Raw genomic sequence first — 14,665 nt, 5'->3', positions numbered from 1 at the left:
CATCATTTGTTCAGATAAGTTTTCTTTTCTTTTCTTTTTTTAGAAAGGTAGTACAGTGCAGTGGAAAGATTGCTTGTATTGGATTAAGAGTAAAATAGGGCTTGGGTTCAAGTACAAGTCCTTACACTATTACCTGGATAACCTTCAGCAAATCACTTTACCTCTCTCTGGGACTCTACAGTTTCCTCAGCTGTGATGTTGGGGTTGAACTAGAAGAAGTCCATTTCATTTCTAAATCTGTGCTCTGAAGTTTAAGGAAGCAAAACATTCTGATCAGTGCCAGCCTCACAGAACCCCTTATTCCTCCTAAAGATTTAACTAGTGATTAAATATTAGGACACATAGTTTCAATGGATCCTAGGTTCTCATTAATGTGGGTATTTCCTCCAACAATGCATATCATAATGCATCTTTCTCATTCTGCAGTGTTTTGCTAGTTTTCTACAAATTTGCCATCTAGGGTCAAGGGAACCAATTATCATCCACAATTTCATATTTAAGTTAAAAATCTGGAATCCCTTTGGAAAACTCATATACCATAAATTCAACGCTTATTTATCTCCACTCTACAGTTTCTATTCTCAAAACCTTAAAAACCTTTCAGTTTCACTTCAAGATAATAATTTTAATATAAGTTGAGCTTACAAAACTGGTCTAATTCAATGCTTCATTTTGAATCAAACTTCACACTTTTTCGAGCAATGGAATTTGCTTTCATTTCATTTCACTTATTTAAGAATTAGTCACAGTTAGGAATCAGGTAGAAAAAAATTCAAGTGCAATCTCTAGCATTTCCAGAGGGGAATCTGATTTGAGTTCACTCACTACCCTTTCCCCAATCCCCATCCAAAAATAAAAAGCCATGTTTCAGTGAAATGAGTGCCTTTTCAACTTGGAAAAATTTAGTCATTAAGTTTAAATTTTAAAAATCTATGCCTTAAAAACATTTAGGACATTTAGAAAACCTCCTGCATTACATCAAAGTAAGTGCATTATCACATTATATTTTGCAAGCTTTAGCAAATAAAAAAATCCCCCAGAAGAATCTTAATTCTTATCTATGGAAAACATTAAACTGCTAAGCGCTAACAACTGGAATTAGTCCTTAAATCTCTAATGAGAATAATAAAACATGAGTGCAGTTTGTGCTGTAACTTGATAAGGCCTGAATTTACTTGCTGTTAGTAAAAGTTCCTGAACCAGCAGTATGGCTTTTTACTCCCTGAGGTATGGGAAACAATATCTGTCCTTTAGGAGCCTCCTCTGTGGTAAGCACTTCTTATCTGTGCTATCAAAGGACTGAGATAGCAATGTAATATCTAGTAACAGCAGCTTTATGAGAAGATCCATTACTGATTTAAATCAATCTAAAGCAGATAGTTCTGCTTAACCCATTCTTAGTAAAATGGATCCTTTTGCATTGATGTGCCAGCCTCCTTCCCCCACCCCAATACCACCACCATCCTCAGCTTTTAGTGTATTATGACATGCCATGAACATCCATGGACAGAAATGCCCCAAATGTCAAATGCAGTTTTTAATACCATAAACGAAATTACATCTTAGTGGAATACAGCTACCCTCAAAAGTAGGGAAATTTGGGCTACTGACCAAAAGAAAAAGCTAATTTTAGTTAGGGAGATCAGTTCAGCATTCATATAAAGCAGGAGCTTAATGAGCCTATTAGCAATCTGCAAAAGCCCAACAACTGGCTTTGAGAAATGCAAGGATGAAATAATTCTCTCTTTCTACACTCGGGGAATTTTTTACAGGAGCATTTGCTAGAATGCAAGCCTTACTGTTTATAGGGACAGGTCAGCATAAACTTAAATGGCTGGGGGTAAATTAAGTCTTGAACTTCCAGAATCAAGCTAGCTGGATCACAGAAGTTCAAGTACAATCAATACTTTAGTAAGCAATAAAGTTAGAGGATATGGAGAGCTTTACCTGTTCTGTGTTAAAAGCATACTTTAATATCTTTAACACTCAAGACAAATGAACACTAAAGTAATATTATTCTTATTCTTAGGTAGAAAGATGAAAATACTCATTAAGTAACCGTCTTTTGTCAATGTATATTACATCCACATACTATGAGTATTTATTAAATATACATGCAAAGAAAGAAAGGAGAAGAGACAGAGGGGGGAAGAGGAGGGAGAAAAAAAAAGGAAAGGAGAACTCTCTCTTAGAAATTGAGGATAAGAATTTTAAAGTTGTATGAAACCCAGGATCATTTCATTCAACTTCACCATCACTCTTAACTCAATACTGTTCTTCATTCAAGATCACACAAGTAGATAGTGATAGAATTAGAACCCAGGTCTCCAGGTTTCCAGTTCAGTATTCTTTCCACACCATATTTCCTAAGTCATGTATTTGTGTATTTGATGTATGTTTTTATGTGTGAATATACAGTAGTAATTATCTAGTGGAAATAACCCTAGATTAGGATCCAATTAAGTCCAATAAGCATATATTATAGTTAGTAGATATAAGAACTTACATGTATAGAAGGTGAGAACATGTACCATAAATATGCACGATACCTGCCTGTACAAATATGTAGAATTTATGCATACTATAAATTCATACAGAGATATATATTATATATATGTCTGTGTATACACACACACACACACACACACACACACACACACACACACACACTATTTGGTAGTTTCTTTAGCCAATAATTTATTAGAATTATTAACAACTTAAATCATGTGTTTTAATATTGAATATTATTTTACAATTATTGTTGGTGTTTTATGTCTATACCAATTATATAAGTCTGCACGAAATCTGGTGATCAAAATGCCAGTTATCTGTATTTTAATTTTTTTAAAGATGAGCTAGTTATAATAAATATTAATATATGTGTTACATATGGATGTATGTATATTTGTGTGTTTGTATATATGACTCTTAAATACCCTTTACTCTTTTCCAGAGCAGATTGAGCAGGTTTTGTTATTAGGGAAATTGTATTAATTAGGACACCTTCAGAAATTTTAAAAATCTTGTAATATTACCATTTTTATCATAGCTTCAGTTTTTATGTTTAAAAAATCTATTTAAAATATAATTATGAGACTCTGTATTAAAGATTAGAAGGTTTTTCTTAACCAATACTTATAACATATTTACTAGTCTATTAGCAATATCATTTTTTTCCTCCAGCATAGCAATATCTGACTTCTAATGTATGTTTTCTCCAGTCAGTTTTCTAGTGTTGATTTAACTTCAATTTATTTCAGTTCTGTGAAGACAACTTAATTTGTTACAGAGAGAATTAATTGTCTTTTGTCTTTTAAAAAATAAGGGGGAGAAATCCTCTATAAGTCATTATATACATATATGTATGTATATGTGTGTATATGTGTTTGTATAGATATATGTATATATATAAATACCAGGCATTTATTTTTAGAGTAAGGACAAGGTATGATTTTTAAATAGTCAAGATCAACCTTTAAATACTTTCCATTAAAACAACTTTTTCTCAGATTTAACTAGTGGCATCTTATTAATATTCTTTCTCAGGTAATGAACCCATACAAAAATATCTTTCTAGAAACATGTGGATATTGTAGTAGTCATAAGTGAAAGAAAGTGCACCTTTTATACTTTTGAATTGGAAGAACATTCCCTGTTTACCAACTTTCTAGAGAGAGAGAGATAAGCCACTCTTCCCTCTCCTCCTCCCTTCCCCCTCCCTCAATTTATCACTAGCTACCCATGTGTCTGCTGGTACATTGCATATTTCAATCTCCAAACTGTTTCACCTGAACACATCCAATAACTAAAGTGAAGGCGACCACCTAGAGGACCATAATAATGGGCTTCCCCTAGAGAAAACCACACAGAATTTCTGCTCACTCCTTTCATGTAGCAATAGCATGCAAGATATGATATGATTCATTTTTTCTCTTTTGATAAGATGTAAAAGAAATATCAAAAGAATTCAGAAACATTTTCATTTTCTTAGAATGAGATGAAATGTAAGAAGCTGCTACTTAAGCAACAGGATTTGTTCTCTGGCATTTTGAATTCATAAAATGAGAAAATTACTTTCTACTACTCTTCTTGTTTGATATATAAAAACAAGACTCAGGGTCTTTATGCATTTTTAACACTTTCAAATTAATATGGTTAGTTTCGTGATTGTTAAAAATCAGGCCTAAATAGAATGGATATTAACTGTCATTCCACTTATCACTAGTCATTTGTTTATCAAATTTACAAAATATAAAATAGGCAGCAGAAAACAGAATACCTGATAATGTTACATCACTTTACATAATATATTTTTGAATGCCCCAATGTAGATAGGTGATAAAAAACAAAAGTAATATTTTTTAATGGAAACACTCACGTAATAATTTACATAAGCATGCTTACTATTTATTTATTTACCATATAGATTTACAGGGACAATCTTCACTCTTTGTGTCATTTAATCAAATTTTATAGGAAAGGTTCAAATTTCAAGGTTATTTCTAGGACTGCAAATTTGTAAATTGTTATAATCATTTGATTGTGGAGAGCTACAACATTCATCTTGTATTTCAATTTTTGCATTTTTCCCACTCATTTAAATTGGTGAAGGTAGAAGCAGTCTTTAGTCGCCAATAAAGAGAAAACCAGGATCTTTTTCTTTTAAAGTGGGACATATGCAACATTTGTTTGATGACCTACAGCTATGACTTTCTCCCATGTCCTATCTCCCCAATGTTTAACTCTCAGATATGAAAAAACATGGGTTCCATAACATATTTTAAACCAAAACATCATTAAACCATGTAGTATAGCCATGCCTGTGACTGCAAAATGCATACTGATGGAGAACATCATATCTTAACAATGGCATTTTATATCAATGATTTATTAGGAAAAGTTTGCTGCTTAAAAGTCCTCTCGCTTTATCTGACAAATAGATCTGTTTTCCTTGCCAGGTTTCATCAAGGTAATTACCAAGCAGTTGACATTATACCATATCATTCTAATATTCCTTTTCCATTAAACACTACAATAACCCGGAATTCCAGGGGGCCTTATAAAGAAGAACGGTTTGAAATGTGGAATACTGAAAAATCTGTAAATAAAGCAAGGGACGGCATGGCATCTTCAGTTACACTCTTTCCGACCCACTTCTGACAAAGTGAGAGCAACAGATCTATAAGGATTTTCATCCTCCAAAATGTCCATTTGAAATGAACTTTGGCTTTTTATTTATGCTGCACAGGACTACCAGATTTAAATCCAAACTCAGTTTCCCTGATACTTTTGATACATTTCCTTGCTTCCTTGTGTCCCCTAACCCCCATCACCCCACAAACAACTATTATTCGTACCTTCACATAGTAAGGAAGGTAAGTAATAATACTAAGCAGGCTCCCAGTTAAATGCAGCCTAGTTCAGACAGCGTAATAATGATGTCATTAAGAGTCTGAGCTGAATGGGACTCAGACAGAACTGTTGTATAGCTGCAGACATAAATCTGAAAGAACTTTTTGGCTACATTCTCAGACTTACCTTGAGAGATATTTAGGAGCTCCCAGCAAAATGAGTTGAGAGAAAATGCCATCAAAAGAAGAAGGTCTGTAGACAGAAGACAGTGATATAGGCCCTACAGGGGCATTCTTCTATGATACAGGAAGAAACAATTTGTTAAATGGATAAACTAAGAGAAATAATCTCTGAAGAAGGAGAAAACAGAAAACAAATAAACCTTAATTCTAGCACAAATAAATGAGAGAAAGGCAATTGTGGGACTGCTCAAAGCCTTTTTGCTTAGCTGAATGAAAGCAATCCCTAAGACTGAATGGGTAATGAGATCCTGGCTCCTGAGATTTTAGCTTTCTTAATCATGTTCATAATTAATTCAAGAACATTGATAATTTCATTACATTCTTTTTGTCTTATCAATAAATGATGTGCCTGCACTTTTGGTCCTGTGTACAGGGAGAGAAGAGATGCTTTGGGTAATATTGCACTAGGAATAGTGGATATATATGATCCAAAAAAGGTGAAGTGGTAATTATTATCCTTGACCAGGCTTCTATTATCAGAACATGATGACAAGCAGCTACAAATAATTAATAAGCTTTTTATGCAGAAATGCAAAGCCTTTGAAGAAAAAATATGCTGTAAGTAGGATTCCTTATTGAAAGATTATGTACAGAGCATAGCATGCTCCTTCGGAGAAACGCTTCAAAATGGGACTACTCACAGGAACGCCTGTACTGCAAATCCAAAAAGAAAATCAATAACTTGTTTAGCAGGATATCAATTTTTTTAAACTGCCAAACTTTTCCTCATCTTTTGGATTTCAAAAGAAACATGTCCTTCTACTTGTCCTCCTAAAGGCATTTCCAGTATCAACTTACGATGGATGCGAAACTATACTATCCTCTCAGTAAATTCTATCTTTTTTTTAAAGCAAAGACTGAAAGCTATGTCATTATCTGTCAGTCATCATCAAAGGGGCAGTGTTCCTTTAGGGTTTTCTCTTCACCCTGTGTAATTTTCGCAAAGCGATCACTCATTAGTTTTCCAATCCATTTTCAAGGGATTGGATAAAATATTTAATACCATTTGATAGCGTCCTATGGACAGACAAGAGCATCTACAAAATAGCTTGGCTAATTAACACCAAATTTGCAGCTGGCATGCTAGGAAGAGTTACAAAGCAAATGCCACATGAATGTTTGAATTCTTCTAAGAAGGAACAAGCATAAAATCTCAGTTTTAGTGTAAAAGCGTCTCTGCAATCAGCCATGCTTCAGCTTACATCAGTGATAAGCAAGTTGGGTATTTTCTAAGGAGACAAGTTTATTCAGGCTCTGAAAGAAGAAATTAAATTTTTCAGCTGCAATTTCTGGGGGATACTAATGCATAAATACATCTCTGAAATAATAGTACTATTAGAGATGCACACAATTTATGCAAAACTGAAAAGTATTCATGTTGGCACTTTGATCTGATTACGAAACAAAATAGTCTTTGAGAAGATACTGCAGAATCACTTAGTAAAGCAAGCTGTTGCCCATGACATTGATATATGGGACAGCAATGATGTATATACTGGGTGGCCTTATCAGTAAATCATTGACTCTATTTACTTCCCCAAGGAACTAGACCTGTCCCTGAAAGAGAACTCTTTGTTAGAACCATCAGTAAGAGATTAATATTGGCAAAACATTCAATTTGGATATGAGCCCACAGAAGATTCATAAAACAATAATTTAATAAGTTTACAGACAAAGATTTAGCACATTGGCGATGTTCTGTTGCCTAGAGAACATTAAGTTGGGTTTTTTATTATTATCATAGCACAATTATTTCTCTGTGAATTCAATTCCATGGATTTTATTCACCAGTAACCCATTTCTCAATTAAAGAAATATTTCTGGGACATGATATATTTTGAATTGCTAATATAACTTTCAAAACACAACTTGCAATGAACATTTAAAAAAAACTTTCTATACCTCATTATAAAATGGCTTCTTTGTGAGCTACAATACAAGAAAAAGTAGGTAAAAATTGTCATACATATATATCTCTCTATGTATAAATATACATATATAAAATTTGATTAGCATTGATGAGTAAATATTTTTACAAAGAATAAGTCAGGGTAAATATATAACATGTCAATAATCCAAGCTAAACATATCAGCCATATATCAGAGACTAGGAGCTTATGGCAAATGGCACTTGTATAATTACAATTGAGTTCCTTTTTATTTGAATGTGAGAGCAGAATAGTCAGTCATGGGATTTTTCATTCTTATACAACTTTCATGTCAACACAGACAACTCCAATGATGACTTTGTTAATCAAAGATTGCTAGGATTGGGATTGGCTTTAAAGACATATTAGTTCAATTCCTACGTTTGACTGGGGAATGGTTGAACAAACTGTGGTACATGATTGTGATGGAATGCTATGCTATAAGAAATGATAAGTTCAATGTCTTAGAAAAATATTGAAAGACTTGCAGAAAATAATGTAGAGCAAAATGAGCAAAACCAAGAGAACATTGTATATGGTAACAGCAATAATAGAAGGACTTTGAGTGAATGTCATTTTGACTACTATAAATACCCAAATTAACTATAAAGGACATATTAACAAAGATACTATCAGCAACCAGAGAAAGGGAGGATAAATATATATGTGAAGAATAATTTTATACATACACACACACACACACACATAGTATATACACATATGTCTAATGGTAGCTAACTATAAGACAGGAGGGAGAAAAAATTATATATTTATATTTTATATATTTAAAAAGAATAGCAAGTTGTAAATAACAGATTTATAACTTCATGTACAATAAACTTTTTATTATACTGTACAATGAAAATGCTTGGTTTATTCCATAAATTTAAAAAAAAGAAAAAAAACCACTCTCAATTAGCTGCTCTTCCCAGTTACTACAAAAAAAAGTCTTAATTGCTTAATTTGTTGGCTTTTTTCTCAGTTCTTATACTCCTGGAAATTTCTAGGGCACACTTGACCTTTTTGATTTCTCTGTCCTCCTAGATATGTAATCTTTCCTAATTTTCACTTCTTAGAACCCCTAGGTTCTTTCAAGACTTATCTTTGTGCTATCATCTTACAAGAAGCCTTCCCTGATTCCTCCAGGAGTTAGTAGCCACACAAACACACAATATACATATTAAATAATTACTTTGTATTTTACTTTGCACATATTTTTTATTTATAAACAAATATCACTGAGGACAGGGATTATTTCATTTTTGAATTGAAGATATTTGTCCAAAGTCATGCAGCTAGTAAATGGGACCTATGTATGATCATAGATCAAGAGCTAGAAAGAACTTAAGAAATTAACTGTTTCCCATCCCTCTATTTTACTGGATAAGTGAGTTTTCTAGGGTCATAAAAAATGGAGTTGAGGGTAGAGAGAGGCCATTCAGGGTCATATGCTCTTTCTGCTTTACCACAGTGAACTCAAAACTTAGGTCTCATGATTCCAACTCCATGACTAAATATTATATTTAATATAATTTTCTCTGACAGAAGATTTTAGCCTGATACTCAATCAGAATTTCTGTTTTCTAATTTTTAAAGTAATATTGTTCATCAATCTATATTTGTACAAAATTATACTTGTCTTCAATGAATTTGCAATCACTAAACTATAAGTACCTCATTTCCCTGCTATCCCTTTTTTGAATATTCTCTGACTTGGCAATATCTTTCTTAAAATGTAGTGCCCTGACCTGAACACCATATTCTCAGACAAACATCAGTTTGGCTGAGTCAGAGTAACAGCAGTACCATCCCCCTTCATTCACTGTATCTCTTTCAGTGCAGCTTAAGATCTATTAGACAAAGTTTGGCTGGCCTTTATTTGTCATTGCTGACTTATACTGAGATTTGCAAGTTAATTAACTAAAGCTACCAAATAATATTTAAAGTGAATTGCTATCCAACCATGCCTCTATATCTTATACTTGCCAAGTTAATTTTTTTCCCACTGAAATGCACAATTAATTCTACATATATCTCCATTAACTCAATCTTATTCAAATCCAGCTTTGCAGTTTGTCAAAAATCCTTTCAGGCTATGTGACCTTGGGAAAGTCACTTAACCCCAACTGCCTTGCAAAACAAAAACAAAAAACCTCTTTTAGTTCAGGATCTGATCATTTAGTATGTTAGTTCTTCATCTCTACTTTGTTTCATTTGCATATTTGATAAGTAGGCCATCCATGTATTTACTCTTGAATTAACATTAATAAAATATTTTAAAACACATTTTCTCAAATGTTAAACAGCACAGAGGAGAAAATGGAAAATTCCTCACATCCTTTACTTCCTCTACTAGAGACTTTCCTCCCACTCTGAAGCTATCTGGTATTTCTCCATTGTCCAAATGGAAACATGCAAAAATTCTCTCAAATGGTTTTTTGAAATTCTGAAATTTTTAACTGAACATAATCTTCCTCCTCCCTTGCTATGTGACTCAAAGCCTTTGGGCTTTTACTACCATTCAGAGTTTCTAAGTGATAGTTTTGATCTTAGAATTAGGAAATTCCTGAATTCAAATTCTGCCTCTCATGCTTAGTTAATTGTGTGAATACAGGATAACTTGTCTAATATTCATTTTCCTCATAAGTAAAACAGGGATTTTTTAGTATCTACCTCACAGAGGGTTGTTATGAGGTTTAGGTGCATCAATAGATATAAGGCACTTGGCAAATTTTCAAGTGTTATATCCATATTAATTGTGAGTATGCTACCACCATTTTCCTTTCTGACCAACATCAGCAGCTTGTACCATTTGCCTTCAGAGAGTCTGATTATAACATAGGCAGAAGCAAAGGTTGAGCCACAAATCCAAGCACTGTGTTTTAGGTGAGTTGAATGAATATTCTCTAAGCCTGAAAAGTTAACTATGACAGACTCTTTTCTCCTCTTTTGTAATTAAATGCACATTTTTTGTGACAGGCATTTATTACTGGTTTTAGACTTATTTTGTTTTACTTTGCTGCTTTGCTTTTGAGTTGTAGGCAGTTCCAAAAGATTGTGATTATTTAAAATGACCATTGAATAGAATCATAATATTTTAGAATTCCAAGTTTCAAATTACATTTTAGAAGTTATATAAGATTCTGTAAATCACAAACTCTAGAACTGTTAGTGCTATAAAACCACAGTGATGTGAGAAAGAATCATGACCAATATTTACCTGATCTCCATAGTTACACTCTACTTTAGTGCCACAACCAATTTCTTGCTCCCTGCACAAATATAAGTCTGACTTTCATCAAGTATGGATGAGATTAATTAACTTGAGATACAAGTTGTTATCTGGTTCCCTTAACACATCCAGAGGAGATGCTGGTCCATTTAGGTTTTGATTCATCTATTTCCTACAGCAGTGGTATCCTGAGAGGGGAGAGTGGAAAGGATGGTACTCCCAATGAACCTCTTCTTAGCATCTTGAAGACTTCACTTTCTGTGCCTCAATGCCCCTTATTTTCCCTTCAATACTAGGGGATATTATATGATTTGACTTTTCCACAGTAAATAGGGTCCAGATCAGTTAAAAGAGAAATGACCCTTTCCCAATCTCCTCTTTCTATATCATGCTTGCCCTCCATCAAGTGACTGTGAGGGAAAAAATCTACTTCTATTGATTACTTCAGATCTCCATGGACTCTATGAACATATATACATATATTCATATACACACATAAATATATGTCCTCATATAACACATTTTTATATAGATTCACAACTGATTACTCATTGTAATTGTTTCCTTCTTTTGCCCCCCTTTTTCTCACATCCTTCTTCTCTCACAGACCATCTTTTTAAGAACATCACTTAAGCCTATTCTCTTATTTTTTCCTTAGTTATATTCCCTCCTTCCCTCCCCCAAATACCAGGTCTCCATGGTGTCTCATACATTATTTTTTCTGCTGACAACCTGCTCAATCTTCATTCCTATTTAATCTGCCCTCTAAAACAAATTTCTCATCATGCTAAATCTGAGGTCATGATCTTTTTTCCTCTTGATCATCTACTTTCTCAATATTTTCACATTTAAAGTTCAATCTGAATAGATATCTAATAATAATGACTTTAAAAAGTCAAATATGGAAGGCAAAATGATTTTCCAAAATATCTTGGATACAAATAGGACCTATTTTACTATAGTGATGTTTATTTTTATCAAAAAGATATTGTAAATAATAGCCTATGGCTTAGATAACTGAGAATAATGATAGTGAGATTCAGGATAAATTACATATTTATTTTTTATTTTACATACTACTTTGACCAATATTTCATTTGAAAAGATAACATAGCATACATGTAGTCACCCATATATTCTACCTCAATGTTCTTTGAAATAAAAGTGAAAGGGGGAAAAAAGATATTTGATCTACTTGCTACAAATTTAGTCTTTAACAACTAGTAATAAATTTTCAAAGAGAAGGGAATGGTCAGAAAGATACTATATAATATATACTATATATAGTATAGAATAGGAAAAATAAATTTATTATACTTATGAGAGTCAGATTTATTATACTTATGAGAGCTTTCCCCTAGCCTGACTTTTTGGGTTTCTTTCTATGTATACAGTGACTAGCCAAGGAGAACTTTAGAGAAGCAGGATTTTTGGAAAAAATGGTTCAATGAGTAGTTGTGAGATCAAGTCACTCCCAAATCACCTTCAAACAACAACTGATCCAAATAAAGTAAAATAATAACAAAGAGCAAAAAGGAAAGTAATCTTCACAAGGAAAATTCCACAGAGAAAAACACAAAAAGCAAAGAAACTGAAAAATGAGCAAGTACAAAAAAAGGTCTTCTACAATGCAGAAATATGGAGTAAAAGGACTTGAGGAGACATCTAAGGAAGAAATAAATAATTTGTCATTGTCTACCATAGCTAGTACACCAGAAAAAAGAATGGAACAAGCACAAGAACGGTTGAAAATTCTAACAAAAGAATTCAAAGATGAAGTAAGGAGTGAAATTAAAGTTCTTAAAGAAAAACTTGAAAAAAGAGCCAGTGTTTTAGAAGAAAGACTGGAAAATTTTAATAAAAAGTTGTGCATTCTGCAAAACAAATTAGAAGAGATAGAACTCCAAGATGAAGATATACAATCTGAAATATTAGAGCAAAGTCAAATGAAAAAATTAGAACATCAACTCAAAGAAGAATGTTGGGTCTTCTCTTCCTAAGACTCCCTTCTTTCAACTCCAGTCTTCTCATTTATACTCAGGCCCAAATGTCAACAACACCAAAAATAAAATAACTGAAAAACTGAAAAATGAGGAGATATATTTAGCAAAATGTGTCAACTTCATTCCCTAAAATGAGAAAAAAGTTTTTAAAAAATTGCATACTTGTATCTCCCCTTACCTTAAGAGTGTCATCTTTCTCAAGGGAAGAGAGACCATGAGATGGGATTAGGAAGTTTACCTGAATGCTCTCTGTCTGTCATGCCTCCAGTTTCTCATTTTTTTCTCCTGAAACTCTGGCTACACACTATTTCTTTGTCCAAACAAAAAATTTTTCCTAAATATCCATCTGAGGTCACAATTCCTGTTGGGTTGCCTTGGTGATAGAGCTCATCCCTGTATTAACAGGATCTGAGGATCAAACTTAATTCTATTCTATTCCTCCAGGTCCTTCCTCTCTCCTCCACATATTACTTCCAAAGTGATAGTTCAGATCTTGAAGTCTCCAATGAGAGTGTTTGTAACCTTATTCCTTTGCTCATTAGAATTGGAGAAGGTCCAAGAATCATAGTAAAGAAGCCATGTGCATCCTGCGACCATTAGTTTATATGCGAAAAGGAATTTTCTACAGAGTGAAAATGCATATATTGGCTTACTTGTAGGCAAGCGTACAATTTATAGAACCTCCTATTAAACAAATACAGTTTAATGTGAAAAACATTTCTCCCACTCTATACTTCCTTGGTAAAATACAATATAATAATCAACTTTCATTATAATGAACATTGATTCAAAGGTTTAGAGAAATTTAATGTTTATGGTGCAGGAAAGATATATTTACATAATTTCAGTTTTTAAAAGAATTGATTTAGTACCCTCTAAGTGTAAGGCACTGTGTTGGGTTCAGGTATATAAAGACAAAAACAGGGCATTATTTGTCCTCAAGGAGCCTGTATCCTCTTGAAAAGAAATATGTATGAAGGGAGAAGTAAATACACAATATATACTAAATAAATAATAGAATACAACATATTTCAAATAAAAAGTAATTTCAGGGACAGGATACTAGCAACAATCAAAATCAAAAGAGTCCATGCATTGAACTAAACTTTGAAGGAAATTAAGGATTCCAAGAAGCTAAGGTAATGAGGTAAGGTTCCAAGCATGCGGCACAGCTTGTACAAATACATGGAGATAGGAGATGAAATAGCATGTACATAAAACAATAAGATAAATATGGCAGAAATGTGATAATATAAAGAACTTGTATTAAGTCTAAAAAAGGTAATCTGGAATCAGATTGTTAAATACTAGAAAAAAGCAGTACTAGAGGATTTGTTTTATTTGTTTAAGCAAGAAAGTAACAGAATTTAGGAATATTAATTTGACTGTCATGTGGGATATGGATTGGAAAGGGAAAAAATTAAAAATAAAGAAAGCAGTCTTCAATAGTTTAGACAAAAGCTGATAAGGACACAAATCACAGTTGTGATGTACAATACAAGCAGGGAAGGGGACAAATTTGAGAGAGGGTTTTTGAAGGTAGACTCAATAAGATTTAATAGATGATTGATTATGAGGGAGGGAAAAGTAAAATCTAAAAGGATAATTCTAAATTATTGACTAGAAGGATAATGGTACTCTCAAAAGAAATTGTAAAGTTAGGAAGAGGGGAGGTAGGTTGCGGGGGTGGGGAATGTGAGATGATTTAGAAATGCTTAAGGGATGGTTAAAAGATATCAAAGAAATTTCTAGTAGGAATGCAGCCACTTAAAACTCCAGTTAACTTGTAAAGAGAAACTAAAATGTAAAGGTAGGGATCATCTTTACATAAATGATAATTTAGTTTATATGAACTGATGAAATCAAGAAAAAAGATGTTGAGAGAAGAAATAAGGGCTCAAGATGAGC

At 33.0% G+C, this 14,665-nt stretch overlaps 1 long non-coding RNA gene across 1 annotated transcript; it reads left to right on the top strand.

Moving 5' to 3' along the window:
* Positions 1-10,284: 10,284 nt before the first annotated feature.
* Positions 10,285-12,844, top strand: LOC127557817 (uncharacterized). The gene is made up of 2 exons (XR_007952636.1): positions 10,285-10,408; positions 12,149-12,844. It is a non-coding gene; the product is annotated as an uncharacterized LOC127557817 (long non-coding RNA).
* Positions 12,845-14,665: the final 1,821 nt, after the last annotated feature.

Source organism: Antechinus flavipes, chromosome 3 (genome assembly GCF_016432865.1).
Source record: "Antechinus flavipes isolate AdamAnt ecotype Samford, QLD, Australia chromosome 3, AdamAnt_v2, whole genome shotgun sequence".
Classification (NCBI taxonomy): domain Eukaryota; kingdom Metazoa; phylum Chordata; class Mammalia; order Dasyuromorphia; family Dasyuridae; genus Antechinus; species Antechinus flavipes.
The sequence above is the reverse complement of the archived record's forward strand: the minus strand, read 5'-3'. Positions and strand labels throughout refer to the sequence as shown.